The 24516-nt window shown below is 38.2% G+C and overlaps 1 long non-coding RNA gene across 1 annotated transcript; it reads left to right on the top strand.

Moving 5' to 3' along the window:
* The first annotated feature begins 15181 nt into the window (after window positions 1-15181).
* Window positions 15182-23018, top strand: LOC121396837. The gene is made up of 3 exons (XR_005963168.1): window positions 15182-15401; window positions 21985-22008; window positions 23003-23018. It is a non-coding gene; the product is annotated as an uncharacterized LOC121396837 (long non-coding RNA).
* Window positions 23019-24516: the final 1498 nt, after the last annotated feature.

Genomic DNA, 24516 nt, shown 5'->3' with positions numbered 1-24516 from the left:
CCCCTTAAGTGCCTCTTTTTCAACGTGAACAACCCCAACTTGGCCAGTCTTTCCTTCTAGCTGAGATTTTCCATACTGTTTACCAGCTTAGTTGCCCTTATCTGGACTGTCTCTAATTCAAAAATGTCAGTTTGAGCACTGTAGACCAAAAATGTACGGCACATTCTAAATGGGGCCTTACCAGTGCTCTGTACAGTAGAAAAATGACCCCATCCGTCCGCGAATATATGCCCTTTTAATGCACCACAAATCCTTATTTTCCCTTGCAGCTGCTGCCTCGTATTGTTTGCTACAAACAAATGTATTATCTACAAGGACTCCAAGTACTTTTCCATTATGGATTTGCCTAGTTCAGTCCCAAGATGTCACATCCTGGATGAAATTAATTGGGCTGCATAGTTTTGTGTCATCTTCTGGATTTCTGTTTTACGACATTTATTATAGTGTAATGCAGCTTCTGTCCCCATAGACTTGTAGGGGGCAGATTTACTAAGGTTTGAATGGTAAATTTGAATTTTTGAAATTTTTTTGGACAAACCTCACTTATTCGAATTAAAAACCACCTACTCGAATTTGAATATGAGATTTATCACACCTCGACCATGGAAACATTTCTACAGAACCCCTAGTTCTGGCCCTGTTGTACAGAACAGGGCCAGAACTAGGGGTAGGCAGAGTAGGCACGTGCCTAGGGAACAAAGCAGGGGGGGCGACTCTGTCGCCTACGCCATGTCCGGTCCTGTCTCTCCCTGACTGCCGCTGGTATTGTTTTGCACAATTATGCTTCTGCATATGCGCGATTGAAAACAGTATCGTGCATGGGCGCTGAAGCGCAGTTCCGTACGCACACGCTCGAGCGCAGTTTCACACATGCACATTCGAGTAAGCACTCAGCTGGCACCGTGGCCAACCAAGTTGCCTACGGCCCCTTGCTGAGTTGGCCTGGCTCCGGTACAGAACACCGGTAAGGCCCCATCTAGAATATGCCGTACAATTTTGCTCTGCAGTGCTCAAACAGGGCTTTATTGAATTAGAGAGGGGCAGAGAAGGAAAGACTAGCCACGTTGGGGTTACTCACGTTGGAGAAGAGGGTTGATAACTATGTATAAATATATAAGGGGATCATATAATAATCTCTCTAATGCTTTATTTACCAGTATGTCTTTCCAGCTAAAACAATGTCACCCATTCCAATTAGAAGAAAGGAGGTTCCGTCAAAATATTTTTTGCAGTGAGAGCTGTAAAGATGTAGAATTCTCTCCCTGAATCAGTCATGCTAGCTGATACTTTAGATAGTTTTAAGAAGGGTTGATCCAGGGACTAGTGCGCCATCTTGGAGTCAGGAAGGAATTTTTCCCCCCTCTGAGGCAAATTTGAGAGGATTTTTTGTTTTGCCTTCCTCTGGATCAACTTGCAGTTAGGCAGGTTATATATAGACTTAAAAAGGTTGAACTTGATGAACATGTGCCTTTTTTCAACCTAACTTACTATGTTACTAAGTTACTATGAAACATACTGAACAACTTACCTTGAAATGTTTTTCATTACCATGGTGATTGAATTATAGTTACTGTGTTTCTCCTATAGGTTAAAGGCCTAAAAGGTAAAACCTTTGATATGAAACATAACAAAAGTGGTGTAAAAGGTGATAACTTTATTGGCTAACTAAGATGATAATAACAAATCTGATAACAGCAAAGCTATGCTGACTCTGATATATGTTGATTCTGTGTGTATATATATATATACATTTATATTGTGACAAACTGTCTGCCTGTTTTAAGAAAGAAGAAAAAGATAGTAAGCCCCCATACACTCCAACACCATTAAACCATCCAATTCTTATTCACTGTTTACTGACAGGGTGCTATGTGCCACTAAGTACCATTCAACATATAAAGTGCTAAATTAATTATTAGTATAATTCATTAATTGTTGTGATTGATTGAAATAGTTCCACAATAAAATACAATTAACTAAAGTGCCAGTGCTAAATTAATTTACGTTTTGTCACTACTACAAGTATAGTATGCCAAGTTGGTTAGATGCCATATATAAATAAGTTCATTAATGAATTAAAATGTTTTTTTGAAAAAACTTCTATCATATACCAATAAATTAATAATGAAATAGAAAGTGCTAGTGCTGATCAAAATTCAACCTCAGGCTGCTGGTGATACGATAAGTTAATTAGAATTGGTTTAAAAATTGCTATTGCTAATTAGGGTTTTAAAAAATGAGTTCATAAATTAAAAACCCCCAGAACTATGATTTAAGAAATGTTTGTAGGAAATTGAAAATAATAGAGAGGTGGAGATGTCCCAAGAAGCTTCTATCAGGTTTGTGTTTCTAGACCCTGGGACACCACACGAGGAGAAAGTAGAACACTGGGGACTGTGGTCTAGGTAGTTACATTTCTATCTGTTCTAAACTTCCCTGCAAAACCACAATTCCTTCAGTGCCATGAAATAAATGGTGATTTGAGAGATTTTAAATGCGGTAATGAGAAAACGCTAATAATATTCAGTATCCACGACTGAAACTAATTCAAATCAAGTAATTCCTAACTCCTCCTCTAAGAGAAAGTTCTGGAAAACTAGCAAGGATTCTCCCTTTCCTTTAATAACTGTCTGCCTGTACATGTAATTTTGGGGAAAACTAGCTATGGTAGGCAGGTAAGCAGAGGATCAGAACAAAGACATTGTCACAGCATCTTCAGGCACGAAACACAGGTTTATTCAGGAAAAATCTTCCAACATAAAGTCACTGCCACACAGGAACACAGTTCATTAGTGTTTTAACAGCATGCATTCAAGACTTTTCCCCACACTGGGGTTCTCACCATACAGGTTGGTTTCCACACTCAGGAATATTCAGGCTTCTTACTAAGCCCTGCTGACTTTCCCCTCCTGGGAGACATACTTTATGATAAATCAATGGCCTAAATTCAGTCCTATCTACAGACTATTAAAAGGTTTTATAAGTTTGTATTGTCACACTTTTCTAAAATTTTCAGTTTAAAATTGGATTTGAAGGCTTTTGAAGGCGTTCAGGCTGTGGTTGGGCCCAATAAAATATTTTCCCACTGTTGTGTCCAGTTTTGTATTGTTTATGGTAAATCTGTGGCAAGTGATACCTTTTCTGAGGTTTTGTCCATTTTCTTCAATGTGAATACCTTCTGGTGGACACTTTATACATCTAATTGCATAGACCACATTGCTGGATAAGCAGGTGTAGCAGCAGGGGATATTATATCCCGCTAGTGTGCCAGACATTTGGCACTTTATCTGAGGAGAGGATGTGTGGGCATGTCTTAAATTTGTTGCTTTCATGGCTGTGTTCCATTATTGCTGGGTCCTGAAAGGGAACTTATAAGTCTCCTTAGGTTTGGAGGTTATCTAAATGCCTGAAGAGGTGGATCAGAAAATATGGTATTTAGCCTCTCATTTTTCTGCTTTGTGTCCTGTAAAACTTTTTCTGAGGGCCTTTAGCTATGGGGTTGACAAGTACTACCTGATTTGTTTGTACTTTTGTTGACCTTGGTGGCTCTGTGTGTGTGTATGTTATGGTCTACAATCAATGGGTTATAGCCTCAATCATTGGGTTATAGCCTCTGTTAATTTTTTTCAAAGATTTTCTTTATTGCTTTTTTGGAAAATTAATATATAAGAGAAGCAAGAAACAAAGCAGTTATGAGGTAGAGAGAGATAAGAAGAGTTTTAGAGAAGAGGGGAGAGAAGAGGGCAGAGAAGGAAGGGTAGGAGATGGGCTTCCCTACCATACCATATAAGCCGATTGGTATAAGTGAAGAACCAAAGTTAACAAATAGCTACCTCAGATGGAATCAGAAGCAATGTGGTACTCTGTTTAAGTTGTGTGTAAAGTTGATGTGATCAGTGAGTCTCTGGGGGGGGGCTTCATGCATAGGCCCCCAGCCAACCACCCCATATTTCCCCAAACATCTCTGGGCAGCCCCTCACCAGGTAGATTCATCTTTTGACTAGAGAGAATGTTGTTGATTAGCTTTCTCCAGAATTCCACAGTTGGTGGGCCTATCACTTTTTATGTCATAAGAATTGCCTGCAAACAGAGAGTTGTGTTAATTCTTCAAGGTTTGTCAAGGTAAAGTATCTCAGCAAACATTTCTGCCATTATTCTAAAGCTATACTATTCTAATCTTTTTCTATACTGTTGGGCTGATGTCTACAGGGTTCAGTTGGCATTTACTTAGCTAAATGTGAACATTCAGTCATATCTATAGTTGATGGACAAGTTTATCTGGCTCTTGATCATCATTGGAACAAAGGTGTGTGATGAAATGGTTTGAATGTTGTTCACTGCTTCTGTGAATATAGATAAACTCTTTAATTGAGTGAAGAGATGAAAAAAAGGTTATTCTTTCATTCTAGGTGACGTTTCTGTTGGTAGAAACTAATAGAGATTTCTCTAAAAAAAATTGATGCAAAGCAGGATTAGATATAATTATAATTGAAATAGATCTGTCCTTTATCCTGCTTTCCATTACTGAATCTTTTCTTCTACAGATACTGCATAAGCTAATGGCTTTCCTGCTGGGGGCTACACCTGAGATCCAGCATCTGTGGAAATAATTGGGGTATGATCCTTCTCTCTCTCAGATGAACCTTTAAAGATCTTCCACCTTCTCCAATTCTGCCAATTTCCTCATTTAAATTTAAAATTAAATCCATGTGGGTCCCTTATAATGTATTGATTCAAGTTGCATCACTTGAGGCAACTTCTAACTACTCTTTCCATCTCCCTGATCACTATTTGCTCACATTTTAACATACACTAGTTTCCACAACATCCTCTGCAGCTCCCTAGACATCCAAATATAGGAAAAGATCAGTAAAAATAGTGCCATCCTCATTTAGAATGAGTGTGACATATAAGAAATCAATGTTGTGACTACTGATGGTATGTGCCAATCTGACATTAAGATCATTAAGCAACTTTAGAAACTCATTCAACACTCATACAATCACCTTCGTACATACAGTAGCTTATGTTTAACATTCAACAACAGCTAACCCTCAATTATCCCGGTAGATACTTGACTATAGAGCCCATATAGCACTCCTTCCTAATTTGAATTTTAACCTTATGTTACTATCTTCGGACATTTATTTTATATTTGGTTATGAAAAGTTACGTTTTATTTACCTGTGGTGGAAATCAGTGACTAATGAATAGAGAGGTGCAATTTCATTGGTCATTCTTTTTTCTAATTGTCATTGTTTTCATAATTTGAATTAATTAATTAAATTAAAAAGTATTTCAAACTTTATAAACTGTTTGTCCTATCATTAAGAATTGTTTTGAAGTTGAATATCCAGTATTAATTATTAGGCTTCACATTAGGCTTCGCTTTGTCATGTAATATATTCTTTTGCATACTATGCAAACATTAATACCTGATTTCACAAATACATGCAAAACATGGCAAGCAACATGATGCAGATCGTGTCATAGTAATTCCACAAAAAATGTATGCATTTATAAGAAGATGTCAGACAGGATAGATAGGGGCACATTTACTTTGCTCGAGTGAAGGAATAGAATAAAAAAAACTTTGAATTTTGAATGTTTTTTTGGCTACTTTGACCATCGAATTGGCTACTTCAACCTTTGACTACGACTTCGAATCGAACGATTCGAACTAAAAATCATTCGAATATTCGACCATTCGATAGTCGAAGTACTGTCTCTTTAAAAAAACTTCGACCCCCTACTTCGCCACCTAAAACCTACCGAAGCTCAATGTTAGCCTATGGGGTAGGTCCCCATAGGCTTTCTAAGTTTTTTCTTTCGAATCGTTCATTCGATCGAACTATTTGCGGTAAAATCCTTTGACTTCGATATTCGATGTCAAAGGATTTACATGCGGCAGTCGAATATCGAGGGTTAATTAACCCTCGATATTCAACCATATGTAAATCTGCCCCATACTGTCCTTAAATGGATTCTGTCATGATTTTTATGGTGTCGTTTTTATTTCTAAATTACACTGTTTACACTGCAAATAATTCACTCTACAATATAAAATTAAATTCCTGAACCAGCAAGTATATATTTTTTTAGTTGCAATATTGGTGTGTAGGCAGCCATCTCAGGTCATTTTGCTTTGTCATGTGCTTTCAGAAAGAGTCAGCATTATTTAGCTTTCTGGCAGGCTGTTGTTTCTCCTGCTTAATGTAACTGAATGTGTAGCAGAGGGACCTGGATTTTACTATTGAGCTCTGTGCTTAGATCTACCAGGCAGCTGTTATCTTGTATTAGGGAGCTGTTACCGTATCTGGTTTCCTCCCCATTGCTCTTTGTTTAGGCTGCTGGGGGGAAAAGGGGGGGGGGGAGTGATATCAATCAAACCTGCAGTACAGCAGTAAAGAGTGACTGAGGTTTATCAGAGCACAAGTCACATGACTGGCAATATGTCTAGCCCCAAGTCAGATTTCAAAATCAAATATTAAAAAAATCTGTTTCTTCTACATCCCTCCATGTCAGTACAAATGGGCATTGCCCCTTCCAGACCTGGAGGTAGGACCTATAACATAGCCAATCAAAATGAATCATGACCTATAAGACCACATGACTTCCTCCTCACCACAGTTATTTTTTGTCCTACTGGACAGGGAGGTAGGATCTCCCTCCTCACTCTTTTTATTTTTTTTGGTGAATTTTGAGAGAAATCAAACACAGTTTTTGTTTTTTCTTTTGTATTTTTTGTTTATTTTTTTACCTCTGTGTGGACACAGAGGGATGATTCCCAGGTAATGGAGAAGATTTTACCTGATGCCTCAAGACGCATAATCTGTAAATTATCGCTTATTGGGAAGAAATGCAGGTGTGGGTATATGCATGTTCCTAACCCTATGCTAAAATAGCCCCCTGCTATATGCCCAGCAAAGCACAAGATTCAATCTAGTGCTTTTTGGGAAGAGACACAGTTGTGGGCTTCCCACATTATTACCTGTGAGCCTTTTGCTTGCAGGTTTGGCTGGAGGCTTGCACTGCTGAAGCAGTTAGGTAGCCCCTTCCTTCCTTACATTGAGTCTGCTCAGTGCTGTAACCTGATGGGTCCCTATACCTTTTGGGCCCACCTGCAGCCGCAGGGTCTGCTTCCTCTGTAGTTACGCCCCAGAGTCTGCTCCTAAGAAGCAGTCTGCCACCAAGGATCTGACTGGATTATTCCTACTGTCTAGCGTATATTATCTGGTTGGGTGCCGGTGTTCCTCTGACTTCTTGTATTGATGTCATCTGAGGTCTTAGGTTTATGAGCCCAAGTTCTCTGTGCAGACACAGTAGGTAAGTGAGCTCTTATTACACCTGGTATTTCCAGGACCGGCTAGGGGTTTGTTCTGCTGTAGCAACATTGTACCCCATTTTTTCCTAGGATGTTTCCACACTTAACAGGCAGTGTTCCGATTTATATGGTGTCTTTTTGTGTGATGTAGGCCTTCTCTTAGATCAGGGATCCCCAACCTTTTGAACCCGTGAGCAACATTCAGAAGTAAAAGGAGTTGGGGAGCAACACAAGCATAAAAAATGTTCCTGGGGTGCCAAATAGGGGCTTTGATTGGCCATTTAGTAGCCCCTATGTGGATTGTCAACCTACATTGAGGCTCTGTTTGGCAGTACAACTGTTTTTTATGCAACTAAAACTTCCCTCCAAGCTTGGAATTCAAAAATAAGCACCTGCTTTGAGGCAACTGGGAGCAACATCCAAGGGGTTGGAGAGCAACATGTTGCTCGCGAGCTACTGGTTGGGGATCACTGTCTTAGATATTCTATTCCCATCTGGTGGTTTTTGTTGGGAGCTCAGTTGTAGTTATACTACATCTACTGAGTTTTGGTGACTGTAGGTTTCCCTTCTTTAATTGTTGGTAGATTGAAGGGCACTTACTGTTATGTCTACTGGCACCTTAACAGGCTTGAAACCAGCTTGTAGTCTATGGCCCTTTGTGTGGCCTCGGGCCTCTGTGATACAAATGTGACATGGCAGGCCATGTATGAATGTGAGTGTGATCAAGTGCATTCAATATGGCTCCTTAGTTATAAAATGGATGTACTGACATTAGCAGGAGAACAAGGAATAGTAGGAGTTAAGTTAATAGACTCATAAACATATAAATATGTTTATTAAGGAGGAAGCTCATATCTTATTCACATAGTTATAATCAAAATAAACAGCAATTATACACAGCAATTATTTTCATTCGCATGGTTATTTCCATTTTCATGGTCATTCTCATGGCCATGTCCTGGGCATGTAGCCATTATTATTATTATATATGTCTATGTGTAATGATCTATTACTTTGTTATTGTACTAATATAAAAAGGAGCTCAGCTGGGGGGGGGGCTTCGGGACTTCATCTACCTGTACAAGCAGACGTGTTGTGTAGAATAATTGGTCTTGTAAGGACCATTGGCCGATTGATGTGCTCTGGGAGTCGCTGTATTTGATTTGGGCCCGGGGTCCCCCAGCTGATGTTCCTCTCAGAAGTCTGCCATGGGAAGCTCGGCTAGACGTTGCGTTGTCTTCAATCGGTATTGTATTACTTTTCTTACAATATATTATTCTTCTTTAATGATGATCAATGTGTGTGTGTTTTATTTCCACCCCTATATTTGATAAGTCTGCTGGGGGAAGTGCTCAGTTAGACATTTAGTTTGTGATAAGTCTGCCAAGGGAACTTGTAGCAAGACAGCCTCTCGCCAGGGACTGGGTTTGTGTGGCCTCTGGCTTTCATTCTGGTCCTTGGCTTGGGTTAGAGCCCTTGTTTTGGTCCATGGCTTTTTACCATGGTCCTCGGCTCATGGGTCTGCTGGCCTTTTACTATGGCCCTCGGCTCCTGGGTCTGATGGCCTTTTCATGTTGCATGAGCCTTTGGCTCATGTGGTCTTTTACCCTTGGCACATTTGTTTGGTTGTCCTTTTACCAGGGTTATTATGGCTGTGGGCCTGTTTCCATCGCCCTTAACTTGGGTGCTTGCTTGTCTTTTACCAGGGTTCTTGGGCTCTTGGCCTTTTCCGTGGCCCTTGGCTAAGGTGGCCGTTAGTTTTTATTATAGTCCTTGGGGGCTTGTGACAGCCAGCCTTTGCTGTGACCTATGGTGCATAGGCGGCTGATAGGCGTGGCTACTGTTCTTGCTGTGGCCCTTGGTGGGCATGTCTGTTTGCCTTGTGGCAATCCTTGGCAGGACAACAGCCATTGGTTTTGTCTTGTCTACAATCTTTGCAGGCATGGTTCTGGTTACACCAGCAGTAGGCATGATTGACTATTTGGTTGGATCTAACATGGGTTGTACCATCGGCTGGTGTTTGCTCTGAGTTTCACAGCCCATAGCTAATTTTGTTGCTGATTGGTATTCAGCAGCTGCGGTTGGTCATATGTTGTCGGCTTACAGCTAACCTTTGCTTCTGCCTTACATGCATTGTTTTTGGTCTTGTGTGCCACTGCTTATTATCAATAAGGCTGGCTTGTGGACCAGGGTTTTGCAAGTTCAACAATTGACTTTTGTGCCAGTGCAGTTGGTGACCTTGTCCCCAAGGGTGGCATTCACAATAGCTGGCTTATGTACTATTGCTTGTGTATTAGAGTTCCACTCTGGTGTTTTGCATACACTGCAACTGACGGGCATCTTGGCCTGCTAGTGTGACAATGGCCTTGCACAACTATGTTGGAATACATAATAGCTGGATGGTCCACCACTGGTTTGCATGTATGGTGGTTGGCTCTTTGCATCATTGCTGGTTGGTACCAGTGTTTGTAGGCTATAAGCTTCTGGCATGCCTGATTTTGGATTGTGACCCCAGCTGTTGGCTGGTTCAGTAGCCTATTGGATTCAGTAGCTTCTATGTATGGTCACAGGTTTGGTTCAGTTTCTGCATAAACTGTAGCATTGTGCTGCTTGAGATGTAGTGGCCTCGGCTTTTGTGCGTGTTTTCTAGAACTGTAATTGGCTTGGGTCCCATTGCTTGCTTGTGTAGCAGTTGGTTGGGGCAACTGCATATCTTACTGGTAGATGGCCTTAAGTCACATTTGGTTGGTTCAGCAGCTTATCCTTGGGCTTTTGTATGCCCAGTTTAGATTTGGTGGTTGGTGGAGCTACTGGGCCCTAATAGCATGGCTCTACAATGGTTACAATGATATGCTGATTTAGGATAACCCTGAGTTGGTGTTCATCTAGTTAAGTCTTCATTAGGTATTATTAGCATGGAGTTGGTGTATCTTGGGCTGATCTCTGGTGTGGAGTCCACTCCAGTCAGCACTGGTTTGAGCTGCTTCCATTAAGCTGCAGGACTAGGCTAATGTGGGCCAAGTCTTTTTAGGGCCACTCGCTATTGCTGAGGATCTTGTATTTCTCTAGCACAGGTGATAGATGTATCCAAGTTGTGTTTAGTTTCTGATCTGATTGATTTCCTGGTGGTTTCTAGGGTGTTTTAGTTCTGAGATGGCTATTGCCATCATTCTGGTTGTGTCCAAGGGAACCTTTTGTTTTAACAGATTTTTGTTCTTCCCCAGGTGGGGTTTTGTTGGATAACCATATTGCAGGTATCCCTCTAGTCGCTGAGGGAACCTTTTTAAGTAGAATATGGTTATTCTTAATCTGCAATAGGGATGTAGCGAACTGCCGATTTGGTGTTCGCGAACGCCGTTCGCGAACACCGGCAAAAAATGCGAACGTTCGCGGACAGTTCGCGAACTTCGAACACCCGCTAAAATCGTTCGATTCGAACGATCGAAGGATTTTAATCATTCGAACGAAGGATTTTCATTCGAATCGAACGATCGAAGCCATTTGATTGAATGCTTTTCATTCGATCGAATGCTTACAATCGTTCGAACGAATGGAAATCGTTAGATTTTTAGCGATCGAAGGAATTCGAATGGTCGAATGGTCGAACGACTTGTATTCGAATCGAACGCGAACTCAAAATGCGAACGTTCCCAAACGTTCGCGAACATTCGGCGGACGCGAACGGTCGAAGTTCGCGCGAACTAGTTCGCAGCAGAACAGTTCGCTACATCCCTAATCTGCAATGCTTGATCCTCAAGTGCTGGTCTCTGTAATTTAGTGGTTTGTTTTGTATCGCTTGTTGTCAATCGTTTACCATGTCCTAGGACATGTTGTTCATGTTCTTGTGCCTTTTATCTACCTTTTTCAGGAGATATACATTTTATCAGCTTCCCTGTCAGATGGATGTGAGGCCTCCTTAGCATCAATTTGGTTTTTGCCTTATGTTGGTTATTCCCACCCCTTGTTTTTGGGGCAAGGCTTGGTAGATCCCATGTGTATTGACATGGAGGGACGTAGAAGAAATAGAGAATTTTACTTACCTACTTGACGTAAATTCCTTTTCTTCTAGTCCCGACATGTCAGTACAGGGTTTCCCATCCCAAGTTATTTATTTTGGTTACTGTACTGCTATGGCAAAATTTTAACTGTGGTGAGGAGGAAGTCATGTGGTCTTATAGGTCATGATTCATTTTGATTGGCTATGTTATAGGTCCTACCTCCAGGTCTGGGAGGGCAATGCCCATGTGTACTGACATGTTGGGACTAGAAGAAAAGGAATTTACGTCAAGTAGGTAAGTAAAATTCTCTATTTGCTCTTTTGGAAATAAATTTCAGTGCAGAATTCTACTGGAGTAGCACTATTAACTGATGTGTTTTTAAGAAAAAAAAAATTTCATGACAGTATCCCTTTAAAGAGATGAACAAGTATATTACACTATTCTTTCTTGCAACTTCAACATAACATCACATATTATCTTGCCTACAGGTACACACTATGCTATCTCTTCTCCCTCTGATAGGACCAAAGTGGCATATTTGTCTTAAATGTATCTGTTTAAAGGACAAAAAAGGGTACTAAAGGGTTAATTTCCATCTAGAGGCATTCCTCCAGTGGTGTCGTCTGTGCCCTTTAGTCTCCTTATATTAAACCTGTTTTCCTGATCTGAAGCTGCATAGAAAAAAACCTGCTTAGTTTTTGAATGGAGCATGCAACAATAGTAACCTATAAAATGGATGCTATTGTGATGCACAAAACAAGGGGCATATACACACACCCATCAACTAGTGTACATACAAGTTTGTGCACTGTAAATGTATCTATTTTGTTACAACACACAAGAATCTCAAACATGCTTGCATCTAGGGGGAGGCAGAAGATTGGTGCATGCTTTTTTAGGTACTCTGCGCCATTATGATGATGTCGATAGGTCCAAGATCCAAGATGGCGACCGTGGCGGAGGGGGACGGGGAAAAAAGTTCAAAAGCATACTGATGGAGATGGGAGCGTTATTTAAAAAAAATCAAGTCAGCAATCTGCTACAGGCAACGGCGCTCTATAATGGATTATGGGCTGTAGTGTAAGCCTTTCCTTGTCCTTTAAATAATGTGTCTCACTGCCTAGCACTCCAAGGGGCAAATTCCCTAAGCTGCAAAAATTCGTCAGCAACGGCTTCGCAGACATCGCAACACTTCGCCAGGTGTAAATTCGCTCTGACTACGCCAATTCACTAGAGTGCGAAGTTTCGTCCAGGCTGCTGAACGCTGGTGAATTTTCGCTAGCGTTACTTTGGCAATCAAAGCGAAGATGCGCTAGTATTGCCTAATTTGCATATGGCAGGAAATATTAAAGTTACGTGGACGTATATGTTGTAGCAAATACATTACATTAGACAAGCCCAGGGAACCTTAATAAATAAAATAGAGTTGTTATAATGCCCTACACATGAGTCCATTATATAGTTTATGTTCCATATGTTAGAAAATGTAGGGGGGAACCCGGTTACCCAAAAATAAATTTATGGACCTTTTCAGTCTGAAAAAAAGACACCAGCGTTTTGTACTAAAAATTGAGGAAGTCCTGGTCTGAGCTGGCGAAGGCAAGTCTGGTGAATGAGGTAACGTTCAGTAAAATCCGCATCTTAGTGAATTTGTGGAGTTACGTCCGTTTGCCAAAGTAAAAATTCACCTGGCGTTAGAGTGTGAAGCAACGCTAGTGTCTATCTCCTTCGCTAGTGAAGTGATGCCTGCGCCCGTTAGTGAATTAGCGAAGTTCCCAAATGATGTCACGCTGGTGAATTTTCGCTAGCGTTAGTCACTTCGCCATTTAGGGAATCTGCCCCCAAATGTTATCCCTACATAAAGAATGCAAGATTAGGCAGATTCCAACAATTTCAGTTCACATTTACTTCAATCTTTTTCCATCTCTTTCTAAATTCTTGAGATGGCACAGTCTAGAAGTCCATAACAATCACCCATTGGCCAGATTACAATTAATTAGAAAAGGCCTACACAGCTATTATTTTTATTGCCATATTGTTATATTTGCTTCCTGTAATGAAAATATTGCAGTGAGATTAATAGACACTGTCTCCTGTCAGGTAACACATTATTTTGGCTTTGTATAAGGCTGCAAGATTACATACCAAAAAGGTAATTATTAATCTTGTTTTTCAGAAGTCAATGAGATCATTAAAATAAGGAGTAATTAAAGTTTTTTATATGCCACTTAAATCATTTAAAGATGACATGATTATAATGTTTACAGTGAGGTTAGTGTTTTACTATGTGACTTTGTACCTACTGGGTTAATAGTATGCATGCCAGTGAGGAATTTAGTACTGCTGCCCTGGCATTTTATGAGTGCTTTCCTTCTGATGAATATCCTATTTTAGTGTTAGAAATATATTGTGGCACAATATATTGTTGCTAAAATATATACATTTAAATTTAGAAGCTGATTTTTATTGATATACTAGAGAAGGTATCTAGCTTTATCTGGAAAATGCGATGTTACAGCTAAAGTATGTTTTATTGAGAATTCTACATTGATACACATCTGGGCTGCTAAGTATTTCTGCAGTACATATATGGGACCTGTTAATTATCCAGAATGCTCAAGCCAACAGGTTTTCTGAATAAGGGATTTTTCTGTAATAAGGAACTTTATACCTTGTCTGCAAAAATTAATTTAAATATTAAATAAACAGAATAGGATTGTTTTTCCACCAATAAGGATTCATTTTTGATTAATTTTTGTAGACTAAAAAAAGGAAATATGTTGTAAAATTTGGAATTATTAGATTAACATTGAGTTTATGGAAGACTACCTTCATGTAATTTGGAGCTCTCTGGATAATGGGTTTCCGGATAATGCATTCTATACCTGTACTATGAAATGCTGTAGCATCATTGATCACTGATGATATGCCTGTACTCAGAAATGCCAAGAAACCGATTTTATTTTGCCAGACGATGGAACACATAACCAAGCTCAGCATCCTTGAAACTTCTAAGTACATGTTGGGTCTTTGCAAAAATTGTTCTGCTAAGTAGTTCTCCAATACTATAAGATGATGTAATCTAATTGGTCAGATGCCCAGTTACGTGGTTTTGGGGCAAAATGATACTAGATTGAAACATTTGTTATATACTATGGAATGCCAAAATCTGGTTGGTGGGCTATTTCAGGTGGAGGATTGATGCTTTGTCAACAAAAAGTAGCTGTTCACCCAGCAGCGATCCTGCAAGAGGCAGCAGTCCAGATGCAGCCCCCCCCCTGCTCCGCGTTTAAAAATCAGCTTCAGAGCGGGTCAAAAGGGGGGCAGCATCGCTAGTGCATTGAGCACAATTGCGCTTTCTGCACTGGCGGAGCAGAATCTTCTGGTTAAAACCCGGACATTCTGCTCTTAAAGTTACAAGAGGCGGCTTTTTGCCGCCCCTTGTTACTGGCCGATCACTGTCGTCTGAGTCAAGGTTCTCAGCTTGCCTCATGGCAGGAGCGGCCCTGTGTTCACCCTTTCTTAGATGAGTGGATGGTGTATGAAAAATGTTGCTGAATGAATATGTGGTAATATAAAATGACACTGCAGACAGGGGCCCAAGATAAACTCTCATGTTGTGTTGTTTTATGTATGCAAGCTTTTCAGTTCATTTCTCAGATATTATTATGGGGTCCTTTCCACTGAAGTCAATTGCACACTACATGCAATGCATATTTTCTGTACAAGATGACTGTGATATAATTACAAAAACCAAATTGACATGCTAGGATTTCTGCCAACTTAGGCGTGTTCCCTAAATTATAAAATGCCTTGGGCACAGCAGGTGGACCCATTCATTATTTTTAGCCAGGTCAAATATCTTTCACTGAACAAGGAACAGATATTAACCATCATTAGCCACTGCAATCTTTTATTTTGCTGATAAGAGACAGCCAATGCACTTCTCTTGAGAATTATCTTGTCTATTTATCTACTGCTCTAGCATTTCTCATCTTGTCCCAAGAACGATCACTTGGAACTAAATATGAAGATGGGATTTGTTTCTGTTGCTTTGCTACTATGCCTGCTTCTACAAGGTAAGATCATTTGACAGGGATGGTATGCCATACATAGGATTAACATGTAAACTGTAGTGATAAGCGGAACTTAAATTTTTTACCAAAATCCATTGGCGTCAATGGGAAGGCAAAATTCTGCAAATAGCATGTACATTGCCCTGCCTTGTTAGAGAACATTCTTCCCGCTATGCCACTACTATTTTTGTAACAAAAGAAAAGTTTCCTGTTTTGCCAGGGTGAATTTCAGTCCGCAGTGGGGAATGGAAGATCTGTGATCCCTGGACTGTTGGCCACTCAGCAAGATGTATAGGGCTAGGGTTCATGTTTTCAATTGTCCTATGCTAACGCCGATGGTTCAGACTGAAGATATTTTTTGCTTTTGCATGTATGTTAATAAAAACAGTTTGAGTTTTATGTATTTTACATCTTTATTGATCTGGTCACCAAAATAGCAAATCATAGGATATAGGTAATGATGGGCAAATTTGGGGCATTTCATTTAGACGAGAAATTTGCAAATTTCGCACTAAATAGTTTTTGCCGCCGGTGTCCGTTTTTGACACTGTCCATTTTTTTTGACGCAGGCGAATTTTCACAACAGTTTTGCAAATTTATTCGCCACAAATTCTCGCCTGGTGAATAAATTCGCCCATCACTAGATATAGGTTGATAATCTGGTCTGGCTCTTAACCTAATGTCCCAGATTAACCCCAAATAAAGCTGATCCAGATCTTAATCTAATGTTTTAAAATAAAGTACATAAAATTCAAACCTGGACTTTAGAATTACGTGCGAACCACCATGCTAGATGATGTTGGGTAAGTGTCAGAACATATTTATAATGTCTTATAATGTTTTATGGGTTTGTGGCAAAACTGGTGAAAATGTGATGAGTTTTGCCACAAACCCATAACAGTAAATAGAATATATAATAATATTAATAAATACGGTGGTGTGCTGTTTATTGGTCAATACCATGTGCCATAATTATGTGATTATTTTTCCTTGCAAAACATGGGTATTGGTATTTAATGAACAAGGAAACCCTAATTCACTGGTGACACCAAAATGTTAGACACCCCCTGGTGAACTCTGATCCTTCAAAAGGAGTGACTGGGAGGGACAGCTAAGAAGGTGGCAGAGCACTGCTTCAGAGTTTTCCAAAAAAAAAAGGCCAGGAGAAAATACATTTTGGATACCCAATTGAATCAAGGTTTCCTTGTCTTGTAATAGGTTACTGTTTTTATAGACATCAACAGATGTCTAAAAATGTTTAAAAATGTAAGTGGATTATGCAGGTGGATCTCTCCATCCCACTGCTAACTCAAGACCCCTTGCAAAATATCCTAGTTTTTAAGTGCATCAAATTTAGTCCAGTATAGCATGTATTAGCAGCTATGCCCTTTCTCTTCTCTTTAGTTTGTTGAATATAAATTTAATTATTTAGATATAGTGACCCAAATTATCTTTATCTGCCATCAAGTTCCATCTTTCTATGTTGAAATCGGTTAATTACCCCATGTGTGGTGAGAAAGGGGTGGCAACAGGGAAAGGAAAAAAACAAACTCAGAGAAAATAAAAGTGCTGTGATGTTGCTATGCTGAGAAATTTAAGTTAGAAGAATCATCAGATATTTTACTAAAGCAGAGCAAACATCATAGCATCTTTCTCTTTGTAGTGTTGGGTTTTTCTGACTGTAGACGTTGCCTCATTGGCCAGCAGGTGGCACTGTTACTACAAAATTCAAATAAGCAGTTAAAATAGTGTAAAGTTAAAATGTGAATAATATAAACTGGGTTGTAATCACAATAATTGTAGCAATGTATATTCAGCAGAAAATGAATAGTAACATTCTTGAAACAAAATGTAACAATTCATTTCACTATTTATAAGGTACAAATTGGCTCTATGATCATTGCTTCTTTTATATTACCCTGGCACTTAAGCCATGGTCACTTTGTTGGAGAAAACAGTATTGATTCAATAGTAGAATACAAAATAATCACTCTCCAAGGTTGGGGTCTGGCAGCTTTTACGGTGTTGGAGTCTAGACCAAGGGATAAGCTGTAGTACAGGCAGGCAGAAATAGTCCAATATGGTATGGACAATGGGTTAAGAAGCTTAATCCAGGGAGAAATTAATGTCGACTGTGATCAGTGATCAGAATCAGAGCAGAAGGGTCTCACTCACGAAAGAAGACCTTTTTATTTGGGCATTTAACCCAGCTCCTCGGAATCTACAGTATTTATTTCAAATTTTCTTGTCAAAGCACAGGGTGATAACACCATGTGGTGGAGAGTCACTATGAGGCAGAACAACGTAATGTTGCAGCCATGGGTGCTGAAATCTTGAAACAGAGCACTACTGACAGCTGTGCCCCAAACTGATAGCTGGGGGAGGATGCAGCAGTCTAGTTTCTTTCACATTGTGATACATCCATGATGTATATAGGCGTATATTTACTAAAGTGTGACATTTCTTTTCATCTAACTTCACCAAAATTCACCATGATTCGCCAGGTGCATTTTCACAACACATCTCATATTTATTAAAATCTTAAGTACACTACATTGTAGTGAAGACATTTTCCAGAGAATTTTCACCATAAAGAAATTTTGTATCTGGAAAAAACTTGAACCACTCAAATTTATTGAGTTTTCGAAAACCCACCGAAAAAACTAACATCTTCAAATGGTTCTGCCATTGACTCCTACATGACCTTGAAAGGTTTTAGATGGTGCATTTTCAGATTCAAGCTATTTCCAGGGTCAGGCTATAACAAATTTCGGAAAGTTTGGGTTTTGGGTTTTTTTAAACCTGAAAAAATCAATTTTTGATCAAAAAATAACCTACAAATTGAGTACATTGCAATCTCATTTAAAGCTACTCTCACTTTCACTGTATTGACACTGTTTGATTTATAACTATACCTCTGTTTGTGTTCTATGTTTTTTAAAGCACTGCATACATTTGTGGTGTAATATAAATGAATAAATACATACATATGCTGCATAACAGCATGCAGTACCATAGTAATGATATGTGGAGATATATAGTATAATAATAATTATATAAGCAAGATATAATCATAACAATGTACACACCTAGCATTACACAATAATAATAAAGTACTACAGAGACACATACAAAGTACACATACAAAACTACATTAATGATGAGCTCCAGCAATACACTCAGGGACATATTTATTATGCTGTGTCAAAAAAACTGCGGGATAATACACCACACATCGCCAGGCTTTGCCATTTAAAAAACGGCGTCAAAATTTTACGCGTTTTTTCTTAGAGTGACTTCTGCCAGAAACAATGTATAATAACAGCGGCAAATCTGAGATTCACATGACGTAAAATTACACATACCATGGGGCCCATTTACTTAGCTCGAGTGAAGGAATAGAATAAAAAAAACTTTGAATTTCGAATGATTTTTCTTCAACCATCGAATTGGCTACTTCGACCTTCGACTACGACTTCGAATCGAACGATTCGAACTAAAAATCGTTCGAATATTCAACCATTCGATAATCGAAGTACTGTTGTATTGGTTGATATGGGTAACTTCTCCTGGGCAAACTTAGTGCCTTTTATTACATATGGGGGTTAGGGGTTATGTAATAGAAGACACTAAGTTTGCAGTAACCCATAGCAACCAATCAGCAGGTAAGATTTACTGATCACCTGTTTTAAAGCAAATATATTATTGGTTGCTATAGGTTACTGCTCCTGGGAAAACTTAGCATATTTAATTAAATTGGGGCAAAAGTTTAATTCTGCAGTGCCCTGGGAAAGCCTTTTTGTCATGGTTAACCTTGCTGAAGGTTGGGTTGTTCAATTGTATAGTGCACTTAATAAGGCCATAGTTGTATAAAAGTAATCTCCACATATACATTAAACCTAGGCTCAGCAGTGGTCTTATGAGCTCCCAAACTACTGCTGTCTTCAAGCTCAGACTCATCAGTGGAGAGGTCAACGTTGACATATGCAGAATCAGATTGCAGTAGACTTCATCAAAGATCTAGCAACTATTATAAATCTTTCATCCTAATGCCAAAAAGAAACACACACACTACCAAAAATAGGCAAAGTCAATAAAAGGAAGTGATAAGGTTTGGCAAAAGGTTTTGGCAAAAAAGAAGCTGAGGAAAAAAATTATTGTAGCCTTTTAATAATGTTAGAAAGAAAAAGATGAATTGGGGTTGACACCTGACAATGAAACAAATTTGACAACATAAAAAGATCAGAGAAATTCATTTGAAGTCATCAACTAAATAACTATGATATACAGGTATGGGACCTGTTATCCAGAATGTTCTGGACCTGTGGTTTTCCAGATAAGGGATCTTTCTGTAATTTGGCTCTCCACACCTTAAAGGGATACTGTCATGGGAAAAAAATTTTTTTTCAAAACGCATCAGTTAATAGTGCTGCTCCAGCAGAATTCTGCACTGAAATCCATTTCTCAAAAGAGCAAACAGATTTTTTTATATTCAATTTTGAAATCTGACATGGGGCTAGACATTTTGTTAATTTCCCAGCTGCCCCATGTCATGTGACTTGTGCCTGCACTTCAGGAGAGAAATGCTTTCTGGCAGGCTGCTGTTTTTCCTTCTCAATGTAACTGAATGTGTCTCAGTGGGACATGGGTTTTTACTATTGAGTGTTGTTCTTAGATCTACCAGGCAGCTGTTATCTTGTGTTAGGGACCTGCTATCTGGTTACCTTCCCATTGTTCTTTTGTTTGGCTGCTGGGGGGGAAAAGGGAGGGGGGTGATATGACTCCAACTTGCAGTACAGCAGTAAAGAGTGATTGAAGTTTATCAGAGCACAAGTCACATGACATGGGGCAGCTGGGAAATTGACAAAATGTCTAGCCCCATGTCAGATTTCAAAATTGAATATAAAAAAATCTGTTTGCTCTTTTGAGAAATGGATTTCAGTGCAGAATTCTGCTGGAGCAGCACTATTAACTGATTCATTTTGAAAAAAAATTTTTTTCCCATGACAGTATCCCTTTAAGTCTATTAAAAAATAATTAAAACATTAATTCAATCCAACATGTTTGTTTTGCCTCCAAATAGGATTTATTATATCTTAGTTAGAATCAAGTACAAGGTACCAATTAATTACAACAGAGGAAAGGGAAATCATTTCAAAATATGTGAATTATTTGAAGGAGTCTATGGGAGAAGGCCTTTCCGTAATTCAGAGCTTTCTGCATAACAGGTTTCCAGATAACGGATCCAATACCTGTATATGATATTTACTTAAAGAAAAATAAATCTTAACTAAAGAAGTATTAACTAGCAGAAATGTTGTATGTAATGTTTTGGACTTGTATACCAGGCCAAGGCAACTCCCCATCTTCTTTTCTACTGATTCACTGCACATGCTCTATGCTGCTGTCAGTTTTAAATATCACAATATTAGGCTGATTAGTAAATAATTCAGATTATTAATACATGGCAGCTCAAAAATCAGTACAATTAACATCAGAAATTAATAATCAGCCCTGTAGCATCAGCTTATATGACAGACCAACCTCATTTTCTGCTTGATGATTTGTGACAACCCCTAAGCTTAGCTTCTCAACAGCTGCACAAAATACACTGAGCATGTGTGTGACCCAAATCACATTTCAAGGAATTCAACTGAAAAAAAATGTGGATAAACTCAAATCAAGGATAATGCAGAATTAAAAATACAATAAAATCACTAGATGTTTGAGAATGATGGTCAAAATTCCTCATTCGCTAAACAAAATTAAAAAAAAACAATTGACAAAATCACTTCAATTTAATAAACTCGCTCAAAGCAAGACAAAAAAAATGATTATGATCAGTGATCAGAATCCCAAAGCCACCAGAACACGATTAATCTTTTATCAACTAAAATCAGCAAACAATAATGCATTGCTGAAGATACTATGGAAAAAATTGAAAGCATTAAATATAATATAAAAACTTTTTTTTTAAGTACAACATTGTAGGAATAATAAAATTTTGGAATATTTGATACAATGTGTATTTTTGAGTGGTAAAGTATATTTCAAACAGCATAGACACAGAGACTCAGGCCAGCAGGTGGGTAGAGTAAAATTAAAGAATGTTCCAACCAACAGCATTATTATTTTCTTATGTTTCATCCTTTAGAAGAATTGCAAATTTTGGTCAAGTTGAATTAAGTTCCTAAATTGTGAAATCAGTTTTCCCATAATGTTAGGAGCCTTGTTAAAGAAAACATACCATTACTTATCATTTACTGCCCATCAACATCATTTCTATTGGAAATAACCTGGGTTCACCTTTATAATACAACCATAGACTGTTAATGGGGTGAGATTTCTTCTTAGAGCCTGTACTTATTGATTAATGAATTCTTATGTCATTTGCTTTGATTATGACTTTATCTCTAAATTAATGTAGTAATGATTTTCAACAATTTCTAAATTCTGCAAATGTAACCTATCTTTAAGAATACCTAAGAGAAGTAAATGGCTAATCTCCTATATTTTCATACTAGCTGGCTGTGCATTAATCATTGAATTGATGATTTGTCTTCTAACCTTTATGTTTACCCCACAGGAACTACACAAATTACATCACAAAGTAAGTTGCATTAATTGTGACCTTCTCTCTACTTAATGTGGAAACCATTTGCATTATCCTAACAGATTCATCATGATATTTTATAATCTTTCTACTCATTTTATACAGATGCATGTACAAGGATTATAAATAGTTGTATAGAACTCATGTTCATCCTGGCCACTTTGAAGTCTCTTTCTTTACCTCCTTTAATATAACATCTTCAAAAACAATGAAAATGTGGTCTGCTCATGACACTCAAAATTTCACAATGTTCCAACCAACAGCATTATTCTTTTCTTATGTTTCATCCTTTAGAAGAATTGCAAATTTTGGTCAAGTTGAATTAAGTTCCTAAATTGTGAAACAAAACAGAATAGCTTTCTGACATTTTCCAATAATGTTAGGGGCATTGCTTAAAGAAAACATACCATTACTTCTCATTTACAGCCCATCAACATAATTTCTATTGGAAATACCTGTAACCTGGGTTCACCTTTATAATACAACCATAGACTGTTAATGGGGTGAGATTTCTTTTTAGAGCCTGTACTTATTGATTAATGAATTATTGTGTCATGTATTAATCATTGGTGGATCACCAGGCAATGATGCATTAAAAGTGTCTAATCCTTAGTTTTTACCCCATAGCAACTAAAATAATACCAACATTGACCAGTGAGTGGCATTAATTATGATTCACTGTACATGTTTTGTTTTACTGTCTGTTACCTGAGCTTAGGGACACATGCATACTATACTGTGTATGTACAAAATATCATTGTCACAATGTTAGGCTTATAAGTAAGAGCTTACAATTTGCTTTGATTATGACTTTATCTCTAAATGAATGTAGTAATGAGTTTCAACAATCTCTAAATTCTGCAAATGTAACCTATCTTTAAGAATACCTAAGAGAAGTAAATGGCTAATCTCCCATATTTTCATACTAGCTGGCTGTGCATTAATCATTGAATTGATGATTTGTCTTCTAACCTTTATGTTTACCCCACAGGAACTACACAAATGACATCACAAAGTAAGTTGCATTAATTGTGACCTTCTCTCTACTTAATGTGGAAACCATTTGCATTATCCTAACAGATTCATCATGATATTTTATAATCTTTCTACTCCTTTTATACAGATGTATGTACAAGGATTATAAATAGTTGTATAGAACTCATGTTCATGCTGGCCAGTTTGCAGTCTCTTTCTTTACCTCCTTTAATATAACATCTTCAAAAACAATGAAAATGTAGTCTGCTCATGACACTCAAAATTTCACAAATGTAATTTTTCATAAAAAAAAGTTGTCTGACTTTTTAACTGTCTTGAGGAGGATGGCTATCCCATAGTAAACTTTACATTTTAGATATCTACAAGCTGAAGGCAAGCACCATCATTTCTTTTGCAAGGAGTGTGTTCTGTTAAAATTACAAATAAACTTTTAAAAGTTCATTTTACAAGTTCTTCAGGATGAATCAATTCTTATATCCTCTGTGATAGAGCCAGTCTATGGGAAAATGTGGGCATAGGGCAGGACCCACACATACAATTCATTTAGGGAATGAGGCTTTTAATTGTAGCATGGCAGTTTCCTGGAATTTTTTTTTATTGTATAAAGCCTGCACTCAGCAGTTCTGCCTTTGGAGGATGTAAGTGTTGGGTACTGTTACTGCTGGTGGCTGGAACATGTGGGTTCAGCAGTGTTCCATTACAGCTGGACAGTCTTTGTGATCTTCCCTGTGTATCAAGACTAACAACTTTGGAGTTCTTGGCAGACAACAAAGGGAACAACTAAATGCATGATTCTTTAAGCCAACAACAAAGGCCAATTCCAGAAGGGACCAATCACATGGCATTCTGGGCGGGCCATTATAGGGACAGTCAAACCCTAAATTTTAATAGCACCAACCACAGCTAATACTGCTGGGCCAATAAGATGCTATATGGTGAGCATGATCAGTTTAGTCTGCTTGTAGAATCCAGACAGGACACAGCAAAGGTAAATTGTAACTATAAAACTGATATCATACATCAGCGTTTCCTCCATATTATAAAAGTCTTATCGCATTTTCCATTAATCATTAATTACATGAGCATGATGTTTAACAGTTTTATCCTTTATTTTTACCCCAAAGTACCTGAAACTGCATCAAACAGTAATTAATATTAATTATGAACTTCCTTCTAATTAATATGGAAAGCTGTTTAATTTTTCATGAAATGTGGGTTTTTGAATATGCCATATTTTGCAACATTTCTACTTCTCAGATTTATGTTCTGTAACTAATGCATCGTCACCAGTTTAAAAGTATCTTCCTTCACTTCTCTTGATTGTAGCCCTCTAAAAGAATTTAAGGCTGAATGCAGATTTGGTCTACCCATGTAATTCCAAGTTCAATTTTAAAAACATTTTCTTCTTCAGAAAAGAATCTAAATTTTCACATGCTAAGTACCATTAGGTTTTAAAACTAAATGTTTTATAAGTTGTATAACATTTATGAAACCAATTAATTAATTCCC

The sequence above is a fragment of the Xenopus laevis genome, chromosome 8L (assembly GCF_017654675.1).
Source record: "Xenopus laevis strain J_2021 chromosome 8L, Xenopus_laevis_v10.1, whole genome shotgun sequence".
Classification (NCBI taxonomy): Eukaryota; Metazoa; Chordata; class Amphibia; order Anura; family Pipidae; genus Xenopus; species Xenopus laevis.
This window is presented reverse-complemented; position numbering and strand designations above follow the sequence as displayed.